The sequence below is a fragment of the Neophocaena asiaeorientalis genome, unplaced genomic scaffold (genome assembly GCF_003031525.2).
Source record: "Neophocaena asiaeorientalis asiaeorientalis breed wild unplaced genomic scaffold, Neophocaena_asiaeorientalis_V1.1 scaffold348, whole genome shotgun sequence".
In the NCBI taxonomy this organism is placed as follows: Eukaryota; Metazoa; Chordata; class Mammalia; order Artiodactyla; family Phocoenidae; genus Neophocaena; species Neophocaena asiaeorientalis.
In genome coordinates this window covers 3,175,410-3,197,698 of record NW_020172672.1, presented here as the reverse complement: position 1 = coordinate 3,197,698, position 22,289 = coordinate 3,175,410, and the positions used below count along the sequence as shown (strand labels likewise).

General features: G+C 37.3%; 1 protein-coding gene across 10 annotated transcripts in view; it reads right to left on the bottom strand.

Annotated features, from left to right (window-relative positions):
• SIPA1L1 (signal induced proliferation associated 1 like 1) overlaps positions 1-22,289 on the bottom strand; it is a 361,579-nt gene that overhangs the window by 186,697 nt on the left and 152,593 nt on the right. Inside the window, exon 1 of one of the 10 annotated variants that reach the window (XM_024739673.1) lies at positions 6,087-6,190. The exons of the other annotated variants lie outside the window; for them this stretch is intronic. The gene's annotated coding sequence lies outside the window, so the exon portion shown is untranslated. Of the gene's footprint in view, positions 1-6,086; positions 6,191-22,289 lie in introns of those variants that run through there. 10 annotated transcript variants of the gene reach the window in all.

Sequence of the window (22,289 nt, the reverse complement as noted above, 5' to 3'; positions counted from 1 at the left end):
CATGGAAATACAAATTAAAAACCACAAATGAGATAAAATTACATGCTCATCCAAATGGCTCATATGCAAATATCTGACAATACCAGGTCTTAGGATGTGGAGCAATTCAACTCTCATATGCTGCTGTGGGAGTGTGAACTGGAAAACTGTTCGGTAATATCTAATAAAGCAGAACATAAACTGTGGCCTAGCAATTCCACTCCCGGGGAAATACCTTCTAGGAATGCATACACATAGGTCCTAAAGACACATATATTTAACGAAGCATTCACTGCAACAGTCAAGACTCAGTAACAAATAAATTGTGGAACATTCATATAATGAACACTACACAGCAGGGGGTCAATCAATTTTTTCTGCAAAGGGCCAGACAGTAAATATTTTTGGGTTTGCAGGCCAAATGGTCTCTGTGCCCTGTTACAACTACTCAACTCTGCCTCTGGAGTGCAAAAGTAACCACAGACAATATGTAAATGAATGGGTGTGGCTGTGCTCCAATAAAACTTTATTTACAAAAATAGGCAGTTTGCATGCTACACAGTAATGAACATAAATGAACCATAAGTGATTCAACAACACAGATGAATCTCACAAACTTAATGTTGAGACAAAGAAGCCAGACACATGACAGAATGTACCGTATGATTTTATTTTATAAAGTTCAAAAGTAGGTAAAACTATGTAAATCAGGATAGTAGTTATCTTTTAGAGGGGGCAGTAAAGCCTGGAGGGAAGGAAGAATTCTGGCAGGCTAGTAATACTGGGTTCCCTGGTTTGAATGGTGGTTTTCCGGTTATACTCAATTAGGAAAATTCATCAAAGTGCTCCTTTACGACACATTTGTCTCTATATGTGTAACACTTGAATAAAAAAGTGATATATTTTCAATTTTTATAAATAAAGACCACGGGCCAGTAAGATAAGTGAATGATTTCTCAAAGCTCACTAGCCCCGGACATCAGACACTCGATGCAGTAGCTGCACCTTTGTGCCCTTGCTGAGCGCGGTCCAGAAACAACACCGCCGCCCCTTTGCTTAGTGTGACGTCTACATTACAACTAAACCTCTGTGCTGAGTAGCAGGTAGGACTTTGGAGAATGAGCTATGATTAAATAGAACACACAGGCAGGAAGAGAATGCAATACAGAGGGAGAGAGGGAAGTAACAGATGGTGCGTGAAGAGACTGGTGGAAATAAGTCCCTACATTTTAACATAATCTGCTGAATAATCTATACAGAATACAAAGTAAAGTCAGCAGCTTAGAAACACAATGTGGAAGGTTACTAAACTTGTCTTCTGGACAATAATAATGACATTTTAAAAGCTGACTAGTGCTCCTGAAAGACCGTTGAAGGATTTTGTTTCCAGTACAACTTCTTCCAATCTAACAGGTTAAATGGGCAGCAAGCTTCAGCTTTTCAAATGAAAAGGCAAATCGGACAGATAATATAGTCTTGACTTTTTAGGTCTGCATATTTTAAACCATTTCTATACCTTGGTTTCACCTCATCCCTCTATACTGTGTCTGAAAATTTAATTAGATATTGTGACTTCCCAGGGATCACAGGAAGCCATTAAATTACCGAGGTTGTGGCCAAATACATGAGGAGAGGCAGAAAATACAAAAATGCCAAAGATAACAAGATCACGGGCATCACATTCTATTAATATGGGCTTATATCATGAGTGAAATAAAGAGAGAAAGAGTAAAGAAAAAGTGAAAAGAACTGACATCCACTCACTATACTGTATTCACTGTATAACTGATAGGTGCAAGAAACTGAACTAGATGCTAGAAATCCAAGGACAAAGCTCCTGTCTTTAAGAAGCTCACAGTCATAAAGAAAATGAAAAGCCTGTGCATCAATAATTTAAATCAAATGTCACAAAAGTTACACGATATTTACAAGTGCTCTAGAGCTATGAATTAACAGAAGAGAGTTACTAAATGCAGGAGTGAAATGCAAATGGGGAGAGATGGGTGAGGAAAGGAAGTCTTTACCTAGCAGGTAAGAGGTGAAATGGGGCTTTTTTTGTTGGTTTTTTTTTGGCTGTACACGGGCCTCTCACTGCTGTGGCCTCTCCCGTTGCGGAGCACAGGCTCCGGACGCGCAGGCTCAGCGGCCATGGCTCACAGACCCAGCCGCTCCGCAGCATGTGGGATCTTCCCGGACCGGGGCACGAACCCATGTCCCCTGCATCGGCAGGTGGACTCTCAACCACTGCGCCACCAGGGAAGCCCTGAAATGGGTTTTGAATGATTAAAGATGGGCAAGACAAGAAAAGGAACAGAGCATTATTCCAGGCAGAGGGAGAGAATATGCAAAGGCACGGAGGCATGAATGAGCCACTCATGCTTGAGGAATAAGAGGAAATCTGAGGCTTCCAGAACATGGTGTATAAAGACAAGCTAAGACTGAGATGATGGAGGGACTTGTCAATTATACTAAGTTCAAATTTTACCCTACAGGCATTATGGAACCATTCAGGTGGGAACTGGGGGAATGAGAATGGAATACAAAGAATAGAGGGGGAGTGATAGGTCTCCAGATATATCTTTTTGCATAGTTTTGACATTTATAACCATAGTACTGTTAAACAAAATAAAAAGGTAAACAATCAAAATCAAACAGTATGTGAAGGTAACTCAAAATGAAACACATTCAGTAATAAGGGAACTGCATTACAAAGGTATAAGTAACCACACTTAACTGAGTACAGAAGAAAAGAACTAACCTAACCGCTTTGGAAGCCAGTATCTTGACTATATACTCTGAGACTAGAGAAAAAACAAAAAAAGGAATGGGAAAGACCAGAATGAACTGTATGGTATCAGACTGGAATCAGAGATATCATGGTTTTTAATATATATTTCAGTAGATAATAGATATTGGTAGAGGCAGGTATGTGTAGCTCTGTCCTCTGACAAAGACTAGGAGCAATGATACCCCTGTAGCAATGAGCACATGTAGCACCCAAATACTGGCTTCTAAACACCATCCTCCAATAAGGGGAGCCAGGACTACTTAGAGAAATGTCTGGCTGCAAAGATAGGAAAGGGAAAGTACCAGATGAACCTAGAACATTTTGTGGTACAACAAAGTAAGGAGTGCTCAAAAAAGATATGGATTTATCAAAAGGACTGGAACTAAACTGAAGGGGCCAAATCTGGGACAATCTGAGCAAAAAAATTTTTTAATTATATTAATACATTATAACTTATAGGATAAAACAAATACCATGAGTCCATATCGATAAAAATTAAGTAACTGAATACACAAATAAATGGGCAAGAAGGCCAAGCTCTTTCTTGTAAGAGAATTTCAATTAATAAGCGTAGAGAAGAATGATGGAAATAGAAAAACCACCATTTGACAAACAGCACAGATTAAAGAAGACAAAGGAAATAAAACAACTAAATGCAATGTTGGATCCTAGACTGGATCATGGTCCAGACATAAATATTATTGAGATAGGTGATAAAATATGAATAAGGTCTGTAGCTCAATTAACATTACTGTATGAACGTGAATTTCCTGATTTTGATACGTTTACTATAGTTATATAAGACATTAACATTTTGGGAAGGTGGGTGAAGGGTATGTAGAAATTGACCTATTTTTGCAACTTTTTTTTTTAAGTCTAAAAGTATTTCAAAATAAAAGAAAGAAAGAAAGAAAGAGAGATAAAAGAAAAGAAGGAAGAGATGAGAGACTGTGAGTTACAATCATCTTAATCTAAAGCCTGGCTTCAGGCCCTCTTCTCTCTGTGTCAAATATTAAAGCTAATAATTTTTATTTTTGTAAGGTATATATATATATAATATATACATAAATGTATAAATGAGAAGCTTGCAAGTAATGAACAAATAGAATATTGTAAATAACTAAACAGAACTGAAAAAAGAACTGAATAGAATTTTAGAACTAAAAATATGATAACAGAAGTTTAGAAAAAATTAATGGGACTTCCCTGGTGATGCAGTGGACAAGACTCTGTGCTCCCAAAGCAGGGGGCCCAGGTTCGATCCCTGGTCAGGGAACTAGATCCCACATGCATGCCACAACTAAGAGTTCACATGCCACAACTAAGGAGCCCACGAGCCACAACTAAGACCCGGCGCAACCAAATAAATAAATATTTTTATAAAAAGATCCCTACATTTAAAAAAAAAATTCATTAGGTGAATAAATTACATTTGGACACAGATGAATAATGGAACAGGAACTGGAAGACAGATCTAAAAAAAACCATCTAGAATGCTTCCCAAATAGAAAGATGCAACCATAAAAGTGACATTAAGAGAGAGACACAGATGGGAAAAAAAAAAAAAAAAAAAAGAGACACGGATGGTAGAGTGAATAGGTCTAACATTCACCTAAGAGGAATACTAGGAAAGATAATGGAGAGAATCAATACTGTAAATGACACCAATCCTTGAATCCAGAAAGGCCAACAAACAACAAGCAGGGGGAAGAGCAATACTGAGGGACATGAGAGTAAAACTACAGAACACTAAATAAAAAGCAATCTTAAGAGCAGCAAAGAGAAAAGAGAATCACCTACAAATGAACACCAATTAAGATGACTCTTGATTTCTCAACAGCAACAATGGAGCCCAGAAAAGGACTACTATCTTCAGTGACCTAACAGAGATAACAATCAACCTGGAATTCTATAACTAAAGACAATTCCTTCTAGAACAATAAACATTTTCAGCCAAACAAAACCGAGAGTTTACCATCAGCTGACACACTAAATTATAAAGGAAATGACTTTTGCACAGAAGTAAAATGATACCGGATAGAAGACCTGAAAGGCAAGAATGAATGATGACCTCACAAAAGACAACAGTTAACAAAGAGATGAAAGATGCTCAATTTCATTAGTCATCAGAGATACACAAGTTAAAATCCCCAGTGTGGTACCACTACATACCCACTGGAATACCTAAAATTAAGAGCCATGTTGACAAGGATGTGGAGCAAACAGCACTTCCCTTATACCTTTGGTAGGAGTGTTAACTGCCCACCTGAAAAACCGTTTGGCGGTATCTACTAAAGATGAATGTATGCATACATTATAACTCTGCAATTCAATTCCTAGGTATATAGCCAACATAAACAGACACATGTGTGGCAAAAGACGTGAACAAGGATGTTCACAGCAGTGCAATTCATAACAGCCCAAAACTGAAAAAACTCCAGTGTGTATCCATAGCGGAAAGAAAAAATAACTGATGAATTCATATAATGGAACGCTGCAGTTAGAAAAAGAAGAAAATATCTGCTACCTGCAACAACATGAATATATAATGCTGAGAGAAGGAAGCCATATACAAAAATACATGCTATATGATTCCTTTTATATAAAGTACAAAACCAGGCAAAATTAATCATCAATGATTATAATTTGAAGTCAGAACAGGTGCTTTTAGAGTGATAGACTGTTCAATTTCTTGATCTGAGTGCTGGTTACATAGACAAGTTCAATTTTTGAAATTTATTGATCTGTCCACATATGATTTGTCACCTTTCTGTATGTATGTCGTAGTTCACAAATTTACTTAAAAGCAGAATGAATGATGAGCAAAGATACTGGCAGGAATATTACAGAAGAAAACGCTGTGTTCTTCTCATTGCAACCCACCAGGTGGCACACAATTTTCATTTGTATTATTACTGATGATGTTCACATTGATGAACTGATTAAGGTGGTATCTGCTAGTCTTCTCCACTGTAGAGCTACTTACAGTTTTCCTCTTGGTAGTTAGTATTTCTTAAGGAGGTACTTTGAAGCTATGTACATATACTGTTCCTCATCAAGATTTCAATTAATCAATCCATTCATTCTTACATTTATATTATTCATCCATGTATTCAGTGGGTTATAATATATTATTATTATGGTTTCTTATAATCCATTATTACCGTTATGTGTTTTGTAGCCCAATCAGCCCCAGATTGGGCCAGTGGAAACCCCTTCAAGATGGCTTCTAGGTCATTTTGACATGACCTCATCATTTTGGGAGCATTCCCTTACTTTCTAAAACTAGATGTTTCCGTCTCATTTTGTACTTTCTTACCATTACTCCAAGGAGCCCTGGTTCCTTTTATTAGAGAGTGGTATTCAGAAATCAAGATCCAAGGTGGCATCAAGATGGCAGAGTAGGAAGATCCTGAGCTCACCTCCTCCCACGGACACATCAAAACTACAACGACATACAGAACAACTTTCTCTGAGAACCACCTGAAGACTAGCAGAATAGCTTATCTACAACTAAGGAAATTAAGAAAAAAACACATCAAGATGGGCAGGAGGGGCAGAGACACAGTCTAGTCAGAACCCACACCCCCAATGTGACAACCCACAAGCGAGAGGGGATATCACTAATGTGGAAGTCCTCCCTAAAGAGCAGGGGGGCCCTGCACCAGTGAGATGAGCCCCCACAATGTCTGGGTTTGAAAGCCAGCAGGGTCATGTCCAGGAGAACTGGAAGGCTATGAGAAACCAAGATGCTTAAAGGGCCTGTGCACAAACTCACTCACTCCAAGTCCCAGTGCACAGGTAGCAGTTTGAAAAGCATCTGGGCCATACATAAAGGAGATCCAATGACTGATGTTATCGCAAGTGCCAAAGGGGCAGGGATGTGTTGGAACTTCCTCCCAGAATGAAGTTCTGGTGGGTGCCATTTAAAAAAAAAAAAAGATTTTATCCTCCCTCTACCAAGCTGGCCTGGCACTGGTGGATGCTGTTTGTGACACCTGCCCAGGTATCTTACTAGCGCCACTCACCCAGCCCCAGCTTACCCCTGTGGACCTGCTCCAGCCAGCACCCTCCCAAAGTAGCTCTTCTCCCACCACACCGACAGGCGGCCTCTGTCGGGATGGGAACCCCCCAAAGCAGATCCTGTCCCTCTACACTGGTGCGTGGCCTTGGTCCAAATCGCCACCCCTCCCCAACAAAGTGGCTCCTACCCCTGGAGGCCAGCCCTGCCCACCAGCACAACTGCAGCAGTCAGAGCCAAGCCTATAACAAGCCAGCCTGGGGGCCAACCCACCCAACAGCGCATCTGCAGGAACTGGAGGACCACCACAAAAGGAGGGTGCGTGCACCCCACATGAGGGAGTCTTCTGGGGCACCTGGCTCTGGTGACTAGGAGGGATTGCTCATCGGGGTCCCACAGGAAACCCTCTACATAAGACCTCTCCTTCAAGATGAGGAGACACAGCTGATCTACCTAACACATTAAAAAAAAAAAATGCTAAGAGTTAGGCAAAATGAGGAGACAGAGGAATATGTTCCAATCAAAAGAACAAAATAAACCTCAGAAAATGAACTAAATGAAACAGAGATACCTATCTGATAAAGAGTTCAAGGAAGTGGTCATAAAAATGCTCACTGAACTCGGGAGAAGAATGTATGAACACAGTTAAGAACTTCAACAAAGAGATAGAAAATATAAAAAAGAACCAATCAGAGTTGAAGAATATAGTAACTGAAATGAAACTACACTAGATGAAATCAACAGCAGATTAGATGATGCAGAATGATGAATCAGTGATCTGGAAAAGAGGGTAGTAGAAATCACCCAAATGGAAGAGTAAGAAGAGAAAAGAATTTTAAAAATGAGGATAGTTTAAAGGCTCTCTGGGACAACATCAAACATATTAACATTCATATTATATAGGTCCCAGAAGCAGAAGAAAGAGAGAAACGTACAAAAAACTTATCTGAAGATGTAATGGCTGAAAACTTCCCTAACCTGGCAAAGGACATCAAAGTCTGAGAAGCAAAGAGAGTTCTCAAAAAGATGAACCTAAATAGACCAACACCAAGACACATTATAATTCAAATGTCAAAAGTTAAAGATAAAGAGAGAATTTTAAAGGCAGCAAGAAAAAAGCAACTAGTTATATATAAGGGAATCCCTGTAAGACTATCAGCTGATTTTTCAGCAGAAACTTTACAAGCCAGAACAAAGCGGCATGATATATTCAAAGTCCTGAAAGGAAAGTACTTACAACAAAGAATACTCTACCTGACAAAGTTATCATTCAGAACTCAAGGACAGACAAAAAGTTTCTCAGATAAGCACAAGCTAAGGCACTTAGTATGCCTTATAAGAAATGTTAAAGAGACTTATTTAAGAAGAAAAGAAAGGCCATAACTAGAAATTAAAATATATGAAAGACATTTTATAATAACCTATATGGGAAAAGAATCTGAAAAAGGTCACAAAAGAAGTCTCAATAAATTTAAGAAGCGTGAAGTCATATCAAGCATCCTTTCCAACCACAACAGTGGGAAACTAGAAATAAACTACAAGAAAAAAAACAGGAAAAGACACAAACACATGGCGACTAAACAACATGCTACTAAACAATCAATGGGGCAATGAAGAAATAAGAAAATACCCTGAGACAAATGAAAGGTTGGAAGGTTGTGTTTAAACTTCCAAAATCTATGGGACACTGCAAAAGCAGTTCTAAGAGGAAAGTTTACAGTGATATAGGCCTACCTAAAGAAACAAGAAAAATGCCTCAAATAAACAATCTAACCTTACACCTAAATGACCTAGAAAAAAAATAACAAAGCCCAAAGTTTGTAAAATGAAGGAAATAATAAAGATCAGAGTGGAAATAAATAAAACAGAGACCAAAAAAACAACAGAAAAGATCAATGAAAGCAAGAGCTGAATCCTGGAAAATATAAAAAATTGCCAAGCCTTTAATCAGACTCATCAAGAAAAAAAGAGAAAGGCCCCAAATAAATAAAATCAGAAAGGAAAAAGGAGATGTTACAACTAATACCACAAAAATACAAAGTATCATAAGAGACTACTATAAACAATTATACACCATCAAATTAGAAAACCGAGAGGAAATGGATAAAATTTTTAAAACTACAATCTTCCAAAAACGAGGAAGAAATAGAAAACCTGAAGAGACCAATTTACTAGCAATGAGATTGAATCAGTAATTTTAAAAACTCCCAATAAATAGAAGCCCGTGAATTCTACCAAACATCTAAAGAAGAGTTAAAACCTGTCCTTCTCAAACTTTTCCAAAAATTGAGGAGAAATGCAAGCTTCCAAACTCATTCTACAAGATGAGCATTAGCCTGATACCAAAACCAGACAAAGACACTGCAAAATAAAAAAAAAAAAAAATTACACAATACCCTTGATGAACAGGATGTAAAAACGTTCAACAAAACATTAGCAAAGCAAATTCAACGATACATTAAAAGGATCATACCCCATGATCAAGTGGTATTTATTCCAGGGATGCAAAAATGGTTCAACATCCACAAATCAATCAACATGATACACCACATTAACAAAACAAAGGATAAAAATCATATGATCATCTCAGTAGATGCAGAAAAAGTCGTTTTCACAAAATTCAACACCCATTTATAATAAAAGCTCTCAACAAAGTAGGTACAGAGTGAACACACTTTAATATAACAAAGGCTATATATGACAAACTCACAGCTAACATCCTACTCAACAGTGAAAAGCTGAAAGGTTTCCTCTAAAATCAGGAACAAGACAAGAATGCCCACTCTCACCACTTTTATTCAACAAAGTATTGAAAGTCACAGCTACAGCAATTTGATAAGAAAAAGAAATAAAAGTCAACCAAATCAGAAAGGAAGAAGTAAAACTGTCACTATTTGCAGATGGCATGATACTATATATAGGAAACCCTAAAAACTCCACCAAAAACTATTGGAATAAGTGAATTCAGCAAATTGCAGGATACAAAATTAATATGTAGAAATCTCTTGCATTTCTATAGACTAATAACAAACTAACAGAAGGAGAAATTAAGAAAACAGTCCCATTTACAATTGCACCAAAAAGAATAAAATACCTTGGAATAAATTTAATCAAGGAAGTGAAAGACCTATACTCTGAAAACTATAAAATATTGATGAAAGAAATTAAAGATGTCACAAATAAACAGAACAATATACTGTTCTCATAGAATGAAAGAACTAGTACTGAAAAAATGTATCACAATCAGTATTAGAAAAAATGTCTAAACTACCAAAAGCAACATACAGATTCAATGCAATCCCTATCAAAATATCAATAGCATTTTTCACAGAACAAATAATCCTAAAATTTGTATGGAACCATAAGAGACCCCAATTAGTCAAAGTGACCTTGAGAAGAAGAACAAAGCTGGAGGTATCATGCTCTCTGATTTCAAACTATAATACAAAACTACAGTAATCAAAACAGTAAGGTATTAGCATAAAATAAGACACATAGATCAATGGAACAGAAGAGAGAGCCCAGAAATAAACCCGTACACATATGATCAATAAATCTATGACAAAAAGGCAAGAATACACATGGGGAAAAGACAGCCTTGCTTCAATAAATGATATTGAGAAAACTGGACATGCAAAAGAATTAGTCTGGATCACCCTATTATACCATATACGAAAATAAACTCAAAATGGATTAAAGATTTGAATGTAAGACCTGAAACCATAAAACTCCTATAAGAAAGCATGGGCAGTCAGCCATTTGACATCAGTCTTCACGATATTTGTTTTGGATCTGTCTCCTCGGGCAAGGGCAACAAAAGCAAAAATAAACAAATGTACTACATCAAACTGAAAGGCTTTTGCAGTGAATGAAATCAGCAACAACTGAATGAGAGAAGATATTAGCAAATCATATATCCGATAAGGGGCTAATATCCAGAATATAGAGAGAATTCATACAACCCAATATCAAAAAACAAACAATCCAATTAAAAATGGTCAGCAGACCTGAACAGATATTTTTCCAAAGAAGACATACAAATGGCCAACAGACACATGAAAAGATGAAATTACAATGAGATAGCACCCCACACCTGTCAGAATAGCTATTGTTGAAAAGATAACAAATAACAAGTGTTGGCAAGAATGTGGAGAAAAAGAAACCCTCATTCACTGTTGGTGGAAATGTAAATTGGTGCAGCCACTATGGAAAACAATATGGTGGGTCCTCAAAAAATTCAAAACAGAACTATCACATGAGTCAACAATTCCACTTCTGGGTATTTACCTGAAGAAAACAAAAGTACTAATCTGAAAAGATATATACACCCCTATGTTTACTGCAGCATTATTTACAATAGCCAAAATATAGAAGCAACCAAAGCATCTGTCCATCAATAGATGAATGGATAAAGAAGTGGTATACACACACACACACACACACACACACACACACAATGGAATATTAATCAGCCATAAAGAACAAAATCTTGCCATTTGCAACAACACAGATAGACCTAGAGGGTATTATGCAAAGTGAAATAAGTCAGCCAGAGAAAGACAAATACTGTATTATTTCACTTATATGTAGAATCTAAAAAAAATAAATGAACAAACGAAACAAAACAGACACAGATTCACAGATACAGACACACACTGGTGGTTGCCAGAGAGGACGGGGGTGGGAAGATGGGAAAAATCAGTGAAGGGGATCAAGAAGCACAAATGCCACTTAATAAGTCAGTCATGGGGATGCAATGTACAGAATAGGGAATATAGTCAATAATACTGTAATAACTTTAAATGGTGACAGATGGTAACTTATCATGGTGAACTTTATCATTCATAAAGTATGTAAATGTCACTATGTTGTACACATGAAACAATTATAATAACTGTATATTAATCTTACTTCAATTAAAAGAAAGAAAGAATTCAAGATCCAGGTGTTAGATGTGTTTATTGTTATTGGGGGCTACCCTCAGGCACTCTTAGTGAAAGAACTAGGGAATACAGTGGGCCCTCCATATCCATGGGTTCCACATCCACAGATTCAACCAAACATGGATGGAAAATATCGGGGGGTGGGGGTGGGGGGCAGAATTCCACAAAGTTCCAAAAAGCAAAATGTGAATTTGCCATCCACTGGTAACTATTTACATAGCATTTACATGTTATTTACAACTATTTACATAGCATTTATATTGCATTAGGTATTATAAGTAATCTAGAGATTATTTAAAGTATAAGGGAGGATGTGCGAAGGTTATATGCAAATATTATGCCATATTTACATAAGGGACTTGAACATCCTCAGATTTTATATCTGCAGGAGTCCTGGAACCAATCCCCCACAGATACCGAGTGACAGATGTATATATGTGCTTATACATATATACATACACACACATCTACATCTACATCCACAGGATCTTTCAAGGAACTCAATAAAGTGATTATATATAAAGTTTACATGAAAAGTCAAAGGCCCAAGAAGAATCAAGATACTCCATAAGAAGACAGTAGTGAGGGACTTGCCCTACCAACGATCAATTACAACATAGCCATAATTGTAGATTAACACAGAAAGGTTGAATTATTTAATAGTGGTACTTGCACATATGTTTATCCACGCGGGAGAAAAATTAAATTGAATCCCTATTCCACTTTTTTTTTTACTTTTTTTTTTCGCGGGCCTCTCACTGTTGTGGCCTCTCCCGTTGCGGAGCACAGGCTCCAGACACGCAGGCCCAGCGGCCATGGCTCAGCCGTTGAGGGAACGGGGGCCCAGCCGTTCCGCGGCATGTGGGATCTTCCCGGACTGGGGCACGAACCCGTGTCCCCTGTATCGGCAGGCTGACTCTCAACCACTGAGCCACCAGGGAAGCCCCCTATTCCACTTTTTATATTAAATTCATTTCCAACTTAACTGAAGACTTGTATGGAAAAGGTAAGATTATAAAACTTCTATAAAGAAGTAGATTTTATGGCTTCAGAATACATTAACAACATAAGAAAGAAAAACCATAAAGAAAAATAATTAATTTGTTCTGTATTAAAATAAAGAACTTCTGTTCACTAAAAGAGTCATGTACCACAGTGTTCACTGCAGCTCTATATACAAAAGCCAGGGAGCAACCTAAGTATCCACTGACAGATGAATGGATAAAGAATATGTGGCACATATACCCAATGGAATATTACTCAGCCATAAAAAGAAATGAAATTGAGCTATTTGCAGTGAGGTGGATGGACCTAGAGACTGTCATACAGAGTGAAGTAAGTCAGAAAGAGAAAAACAAATAATGTATGCTAACAGATGTATATGGAATCTAAAAAAAAAAATCGTTCTGAAGAACCTAGGGGCAGGACAGGAATAAACACACAGATGTAGAGAATGGATTTGAGGACGTGGGGAGGGGGAAGGGTAAGCTAGGACGAAGTAAGCGAGTAACATTGACATATATACACTACACCAAATGTAAAATCGATAGCTAGTGGGAAGCAGCCGCATAGCACAGGGAGATCAGCTCGGTGCTTTGTGACCACCTAGAGGGGTGGGATAGGGAGGGTGGGAGGGAGACGCAAGAGGGAGGAGATATGGGGATATATGTATATGTATAGCTGATTCACTTTGTTATAAAGCAGAAACTAACACACCATTGTAAAGCAATTATACTCCAATAAAGATGTTAAAAAAAGGAAAAAAGAAAAGGATAAACCACAAATTAGAAAACACATAAGCAGCAAAATATAATTATCTAGAATATATCTCTCATAAATTTGTAAGAAAGACAGACAATCCAACAGAAAAGTGGACAAAAATTATAAAAGGAAATACAAAAGCTCCTTAAATACATGAAATGATGCTTTGTTTCTTTAGCAATTAGGGGATTACAAATAAAAAAGCACCTTTACACACCTATCAGGTTGACTAAATGTAAGAAGTCAGACAATGTCAAGTGTGTGGCAAAGATGAGGAGCAATGGAAACATTCAGACTCCGGCGGGAGTCATACACTGAAACAACCACTTTGAAAACTGACGAGCATGAGGATACCCTACTAGCCAGCAGTTTCACTCCTGAGTTTATGGTCTCCAGAACTGTCACTCAGAGACAAATACAATTATTCACAACCACAGAAAACTGCAAACCCAAATTCCAACAGTAGAATGAATAGGAAAACAAAATATGCCTTTGCTTGCAGTAGTATCAGTCAACTCTGCTGCTAAATGCATCAGTGTGGAAAAAGTCAAGGGAACAATATCCCTGAATACTTTTTCAGAAAAAGATTAGTGATAAACTAAATTTTTAAAAACTAGATACCAAGCTCACTGAAGGCTGGGTCAATACCCCTTAATAGTCATTAAAAGCTTTCCACAGTTTTGTGCTCAGAACTGTTGAATCTTTCCAAGATACAGACAATTAATTCCTCCAAGAGATAACAGCATAACTTCCTATAGCTTTGAACACAACATTGAGCCCATGGCAAACACTAGATTAAACTAACAAAACCATAGGTCTCATTTAGTTTTTTGAAGAAGAGGGTGCTTGAATTCCCACGGTCTATTGAATATACTTGCGAAGGCACCATCTACATTGTGATTTTCCAATTTTTTTCTTTAAGTATTTAAAGACTGAAAAAAATGTTATTTTGCTAGTCAGCTACTGAGACATGTGAGATTGCTCCTAAGAACTTATACCAATTAGACCAGCAATTCATTTAAAAATATATATTAGAACAGTATAACTTTCCACCACTCACCCCCCAAAAAAACCATGTTTTTAAATCAATGCAACAGGATTAAAAACAAAATAACACACTCATATGAGCAAAATGCTCTGAGCTGTAACTGCAATCTTCTGATAGCAATGAGCTCTGATGACACCATGTGCTAAGCTGACCCGGCCGAGGTTAGAGTGAAGTGTGTCCCATGAACCTCATAACTACCCTCAAACCAAACCAACTGTAACAATTTGGAAAAATCACAAGCTATGTATTTAAATTTGGCATCAAAGATATAATCTATTTTCCTTGATTTTAAATGTTATATAATAGTGTTCAGAATTTAGAATATTATGGTCCCTATTTTATATCGGTGGGTGTATGTACAAATCTTTAAAACAGATGGTAACTTCCACAGAAACATCAAGTGACAGTTCTAGCTGATTCAGCTCTAATTCATTGTTTGCTTTCTAACGATAGTGTTTGAAAAAGAGCAATTCTGTAGCCCATAGAAAAGATCTCTATTTTTTTTAATGTATATATTTATTATTTATGACTGTGTTGGGTCTTCATTTCTGTGCAAGGGCTTTCTCTAGTTGTGGCAAGCGGGGTCCACTCTTCATCGCGGTGTGTGGGCCTCTCACTATCGCAGCCTCTCGTTGTGGAGCACAGGCTCCAGACGCGCAGGTTCAGTAATTGTGGCTCACGGGCCCAGTTGCTCCGCAGCACATGGGATCCTCCCAGACCAGGGCTCGAACCCGTGTCCCCCGCATTGGCAGGCAGATTCTCAACCACTGCGCCACCAGGGAAGCCCAAGATCTCTATTTTAAGCAGAGGTGACAATCTTTACTTATGTAAGAAGCAGTAATACAGGTCAGCAAAAGACATGAACTGTAATGGAATACACTAGAGATAAGTCAGGGCAAACCATTCGTTTCATTCTCAAGGATATGTACTAAGTGTATAGGTCTAACAGTCACCAAATTGACTAAGCCATAATTTTGCTCCACAAATTCTCCATTCTTCCCTTCAGAACACACTGGATAATCAGAAGGCAATGTTTGCTTTCCTCTCTACAGCAGCAACTGTGCATTTGGCCTGAACTCTAAATAATCAGGTTTTTTATGAAATTCTTGAAATTCAGCCAATATACAGATCTTTTCACTCAAAATAAGCAAGAAGGAAACAGGCTCCAATCATAACTGTCACATTCAGCTACTCAAAATGGGGGAGAACAGCCTTCTCAGACAAGTTGGATAAACATGCACAGACCTCACCATCACCATACATGCTCCACTGTCACGGAAAGCAGAATTGTTGCTAAGAACCTGAAGTGGGAGTATTCAATTGGATGTCTGATGACATCAACATCTATGGCTTAAAATCTATTACACACTGATCCTTGGGACTAGAGAAACACCCACAGTGATCCTGAGGACTAGAGAAGCTGGGCAACATTCCAGATGACTTACAGTTTACCCGCACTCAGAAGGCAAAGAACCCACACACATCTTCTGGGGAAGTGCACCCTACCCCAAGTGGCTGGCCCTCCCGCCATGGCTCCCATAAATCAGAGCCCACGGGCACAGGTGGCCAGAGTCTCCACAACGCTAAATTCACCCTTTTGGTCCTATCACTTACTACAAATAAATCTATGATAAACAACTGAAGGGGTTTAGAACATGCTACTCTAAAACATGCTGATTTGGCATACTATTTTGAGCTAAAGGCACTTAAAAACAACAGGAGTGAGAAAGGCACTCTAACCTCCCCTTTTCTTCCTGAAAACAGGAGATAAAAAAAAAAAAAACTCCCATGTAAAAGATACCCTCTCTGCACCTGGAAGAAAAGAACATTTTGATCACCAGAAACAGGGAGTCAAGGTTGAGAAGAACCTGCATAAACAAACCTTTTAAAAATAACCCTGTTATTTTCCTTTAGCCTCTGCCTGTATCTTAGTTATTTTTTCACAATCACTGCTCTTTGTTCAACCTGATAATATCAATACTTAGGCCTAACTGGTTCTTTGGGTCTTCATTTTCCTGTGAAAGCTCCCATGTACACGTTAAAAAAAAATATCTATATGCTTTTTCGCTGTTAACCTGTCTTATGTGAACTTAATTCACAGGCCCAGCAACAGACCCTAGGAGGGAAAAGTTTTACCTCCCCTACCCATCATCATTCTAAGAAAACCGGCAATGTGGGAAAATGTATCAAATTCAAGAATGCCCAAGGAAAAACAGTATTAACATGACAAAACAAAGAACATGTTTTTAAAAGTAAAATAAATTTCCACAAGAAATGCAAGGAAGTATGATACCCACAAGAAAAGAAAAGAGAAAATGATTATTTTTGGTTAAAATAAGATTACTGGGAAATAAAAGTATGAAGGGTGATTAGCATCTGATCATGGAGGTCTGTAGTTGGATTCTACACCTTGGATCCCATCTCCAGTGGACACCCTGGGCTCTGTCCATTATCCTCTTACTTTGGCCTCTTCCTTTCTGCCTAGAAACATGTTCTAATCTCCTTTAATTCATAAAAAGCTTGTCCCTTGACCCAAACACTCCTCCAAAATAAAGAACTAATGCGGTAAGAAGATGTCAGTGATGATTTGGAAGTTCCTGGCTTAAATAACTGGGCAGATGGTTCTCTCACTAGATGAACAATAAAACTAAAGGGAAGGGTGGGAAATGGGGGAGAACTTGATGATGACATACAAAATTTAAAGTGTCTTTAACAGAAAAAGGTTATAAACTAAGAGCCTGTGTACTGAACTTGGTCCATGGGCATGCTTTCTTTGGCCCATGCAGTATTTTACAAAAATTCAAGGTATTTAACAGGCAAATCCTGATTTACAGCTTCTCTTGAGAAACTGGGAGATCTGGTAACTTTGGGCCAACATTCCCAAATAGCAACAAAGGCCATAGCAAAACAGCCTGCATGGGGCCTGCACTCTCCCCACCCATGACTGTCTTCCTGACCCTGAGTCTATGTCAACAGCCACTTATCACCCCACTTACCCTGTTGTTTTTCTTAGTGTATAAAAACATTTTTTTCTTACCTAAAGGCCTGCTTTTTACTCACTTACGTTGTTAGCCAGGCTCTTAAGCTTGTGAATCTGCTGTAGAACAACAGAGTCAAGAAAGGAGTTGAAAATGTGGGTCTCTGGCTGGTAAGAGAAGAGAGGGCTAGAGCTGGGGTGTAAGGTAGGTTTGAAATAGGTTAACATGGAAGAAGACTGATCTTACAAAAGAGAATGTATAAAAGGAGGTGGCAACTACGGATGGAACTTTAGGAAATGCCAATAATTCAAGTCAGTAAAAGACAGGGTAACAGCAACAATAAGTAAAGGGCAAGTTCAAAGAGTGAGAGGTTCAAGAGTTCAAAATGAATTGTCGATGGTGCACAGATTACAGCAAAAATTCATTCAGCTGTGAGACCAGTGCCATAGAGAGAGACGAGGGTCCACTGCAGAGTTACTTAGCAACAGCAACAACAAACCAAATCTAAACTACCCACGAAACTGTACTACGTATCAGTTAGTTAAGGTTAATACGGAAAGATGTATCTTTTAATTTCTGTCAATATAGATGTTATACCAAGTTCTCTCTGAAAGCCTTTTTTCATTCACCAGAATTATCATATGATATCTAAATTAAGTTGTATTTTACATGTTAAAAGCATTTTCAAATAAAGAGCAGAGGCAGAAAAATACATTAGGCACAGTTCAACAACAAATTGTCCGAGAATCATTTTTATTATCATTAATAACAAAACTGGTCAGCTAACAAACGGAAAAAGTCACCAGGTTTTCCTCCAGATTTCTATGTAATGAGTAGAGGGGAAAAGTCCATTTAACATTAAAAGATATTTAAAGCATCACATTGGCAAAAGCCATCAGACTGTGACTAAGTAGGAATATTTCTGTACATTGGGTTTAAAAAGAGGGTAATTTAGAAATCCTGCAATCTAATACAAGTTTCTCTGTAACAGCTTTTGTACTAGATTACTAGATAGATAAACAGGATACAGCATAAGGGTAGAATTCATAAGGAAATAGAAATTCAATATAAAACAGATGTGAAAATGCTCGCCCTCATTAATTACCAAGAAATAAACATGAAAACAAAAATGAAACAGCCATCATATAACTATTAAATTAGCATGGTAATACTTTATACATTTATAACTATAAAATGAGCAAAATAATTCTGGTACACTGACACTAATAGGCCTGAATTCAAACTCCTTGTGGCCGTGTAAATTGGGACGGCACCTATAATCGTAATGTTCAGCAAAATGTTCATAACCCTTGTAATTGATGGCTAAGTCATCAGTGGTGCTCCTAGAAATGGATCTTATGTAAATAATACAAGAGAATCAAAAGGTTATATGAATGAAAATACTCTCTGCTACAATGTTTGTTAAACAAAATAAAGAATCCGGAAACAAGTAAATTGTCGGATGAGAGACACATTATATAGAAAATTATAGTGCATCCACGCTAGAATCTGTAAGTTTATATATATACTGGAATGGCAGACGCATGGAGTATTTTTTTTAATGTTTCAATATTCTTTTAATAATAGAATAGGTGAAACAGGAAGAAAATCTGGCATCACGATTTTATAAAAGTGGCACAGGGACAAAAACTGTAGCCATAGTTCTAAAGAGAGAGCATAGAGAGAGATGGGTTTTAACAACTGAACTAAAAAGAGGTAACCAGCTTTAGAAAATGAGAATGCTACCGGGGACCTCAGAGAGAATAGCTTTAACAAAATGGTAGAGACATAAATCTTACGCAGAGAATTGTTTACTAAATAATGGAGGTGAGGAAGTGTGCGAGTCAGGCAATGCTGGGAAAAAAGAAACAAGTAGTAATCTGGAGGAAAAAAGAAACATGATAGTAGCTTGGGGAAGAATTAGGATTGAGAACAATTTTTTAGGCTATAAACTAGAAAGAGAGTGAGTAATCAGTAAAGAGAAAAATGGAAAATTCAGCAGAGAAGGAAGGAACACGATGAAATAGCTCTTGGAGGCCACATGGTACAAGTACTCAACTTATATGGAACGGAATTTTTTTTATTCTCTGTTCCTGTAAAGCGCTCAAATTTGTCTACAGAAATAATACTTCAATGAAAATTTGGTATCTTCTTAAAATAAGAGACACTGTTTAGAACATGTCACCAACAGTATTTGAGCATAAAAGCAAGCAACACAATTCAAATAAATGATTCTCACACCGACTTCTAAAAATGCTAGAGGTCCTAAGTTAAACCCCAAATAAACACTGTGTCAGGGTGATGAATGTTTTGCATGGATCTAAAATTCACATTTTTCTTCATTTTAACATCACTAAAATCAGGATGCATCTTATAATCACTGGCATCTTAGCATTGTGTCATAGTTTAAAAAGCTATGGTCTTTTCCTTAATGATACATAGAATAATAATATGTCTTACAATTGAAGGCATCTTAAATTCAATAAAATGTGGTATCTCTCTGTCCTTACAAACTACTCTCTCGGGGCTTCCCTGGTGGCGCAGTGGTTGAGAGTCCGCCTGCCGATGCAGGGGACGTGGGTCCGTGCCCCGGTCTGGGAAGATCCCACATGCCGCGGAGCGGCTGAGCCCGTGAGCCATGGCAGCTGAGCCTGCGCGCCCAGAGCCTGTGCTCTGCGACGAGAGAGGCCACAACAGTGAGAGGCCCGTGTACCACAAAGAAAAAAAGAAAACAACAAAGAAAACTACTCTCTCACGTTATTATATAACTACAATAGAAAAGAGGAGAAGGGAAGAGAAACTTGGCATATGCAATTTTAAACTACTTTTCTTTTACAAAAATATAAAATTGTGAACATTTTACCAGGCAGATTTCGGTTTCTATAATTAAATGATCCCCATGGTCCTGATTCAATAAGGTTTATTCCTGCTTATAAATACGGTACATAAACCACATATATATACATTTATGTTTCACAGCTCTCCATGTAATCAATAGCCATTTTACAGCACAGGAAAAGTGATATTTAAGGAAAAAGGACAACTGAAATAGCATACTTTCATTTACACATACATTAAAACAAAATAATTTCCTAATGAACAAAAATCAGAGGCAATGTGCTCTAGAGCCCGTGAGCCACAACTACTGAAGCCTGTGCTCCTAGAGCCCGTGCTCCGCAACAAGAGAAGCCACCGCAATGAGAAGCCCTCGCACGGCAACGAAGAGTAGCCCCCGCTTGCTGCAACTAGAGAAAGCCCGCGCACAGCAACGAAGACCCAACACAGCCAATAAATAAATAAATAAATCTATTAAAAAAAAAATCAGAGGCAGGAACATTTTATTAAAGATTTAAAACTTTTAATAGAAATGCCAATTAAAGGAACTATCAGTTAGGCATTTTAAAATATTCACGTCTTTGCAACGTTTCTGTAAATCTAAAATTATTCTAAAATAAAGACTTTACTAAAATAAATAAGTAGATATACATATTAACAATTTTTACTGGCAGTTTCATTGGTGTTTTAACCTCAACAAATAGGTTATCTGAAAAGATAACAGTAAGAAAAATACTTAATGAAACATTTACAGTATCAAGCTTCTTTGGCCATTACCATAATCAGAACAATGAGCAACTCCGAACTGGCATGCATTACAAATTTTAAAATATTTTACAAGGAAACCAAACTTGGCAGCTAATAGATTTATTATACCCCCACCTATTCTACTGGAAATGCACAAGATAACCAAATCAATGAAATCAGCATCTTAAAATGTTTCTCCAGCATAATCAACTTATGTTGGGCCAGATTTACTCATAAAACATTTTAAAGTGATTCTGAATATAAATATGGGCTCTGTATCAAATCTAAAACAGGAACCGTGCCAGAAAATTCCTTCACGACCTTCTGGTTCTAATAACTTTGTAAACTTACAAAGCACTTTCACACAGCATTGTTCTTAGGATAAAATGAGTTATACGATCTTCCAATTTTTAAATACTATTATTTACACTGTTTGTGGCTAAACTTTGGCAAAGTTCATGACAAAGTTAATATATATATCAAGCACATTTTTTTTCATTAAAGGTCAGAGGTTATGATGGCTATAAAATTTCAAGACCATCAACCAGGACAGCTGTTACACCATCAACATGTAAGAAATTGCAACTAATCTCATTTGAAATAAGATAAGGGGAATATGCAGAATTCAAAACCTCTAGTACTTTATCACTCTTCTATAAAATGTGAAGACAATCAACATTTTCTATTTAATAAGCAATACATTAGTTAGAAGAAATAAAGAAACAGTTTCTGCCCTCAAGAAAATTACAGGATAGAGGGGAAAGAAATATAAAGACCTGTAACATGTGGCATAATATAGTAAGCGTTAGAAGAGTTTTATGAGAATACAAGGATGATAAAAAACATACCATTAACTGAGAAGTGTATTAGACCATAAGTGGATTTGCATTATTGCAAGTGAAAAATATTTTCTCTGGACTAACAGAGATATCTCCGGACTAAATACCTTATTTTAGTTCTCTGTAAAAATTTTTAAAAACTGTTAAGTTTTCATATTTAATAAACTCACTATAGTTTATTCCTAACCTAATAACCAAGACACTTTGTTTCTGACCCTTCAAACTATTCAGATTTCACAAAGATGCTTAGAGCAGTTAAAACCAAAATTGGCAAATAAGAGCATCAGCCCTTAAAGGTAAAAAGATTTTTAAGAACTATAATGCTATATCTAAAGAATTCTAATTCCTCA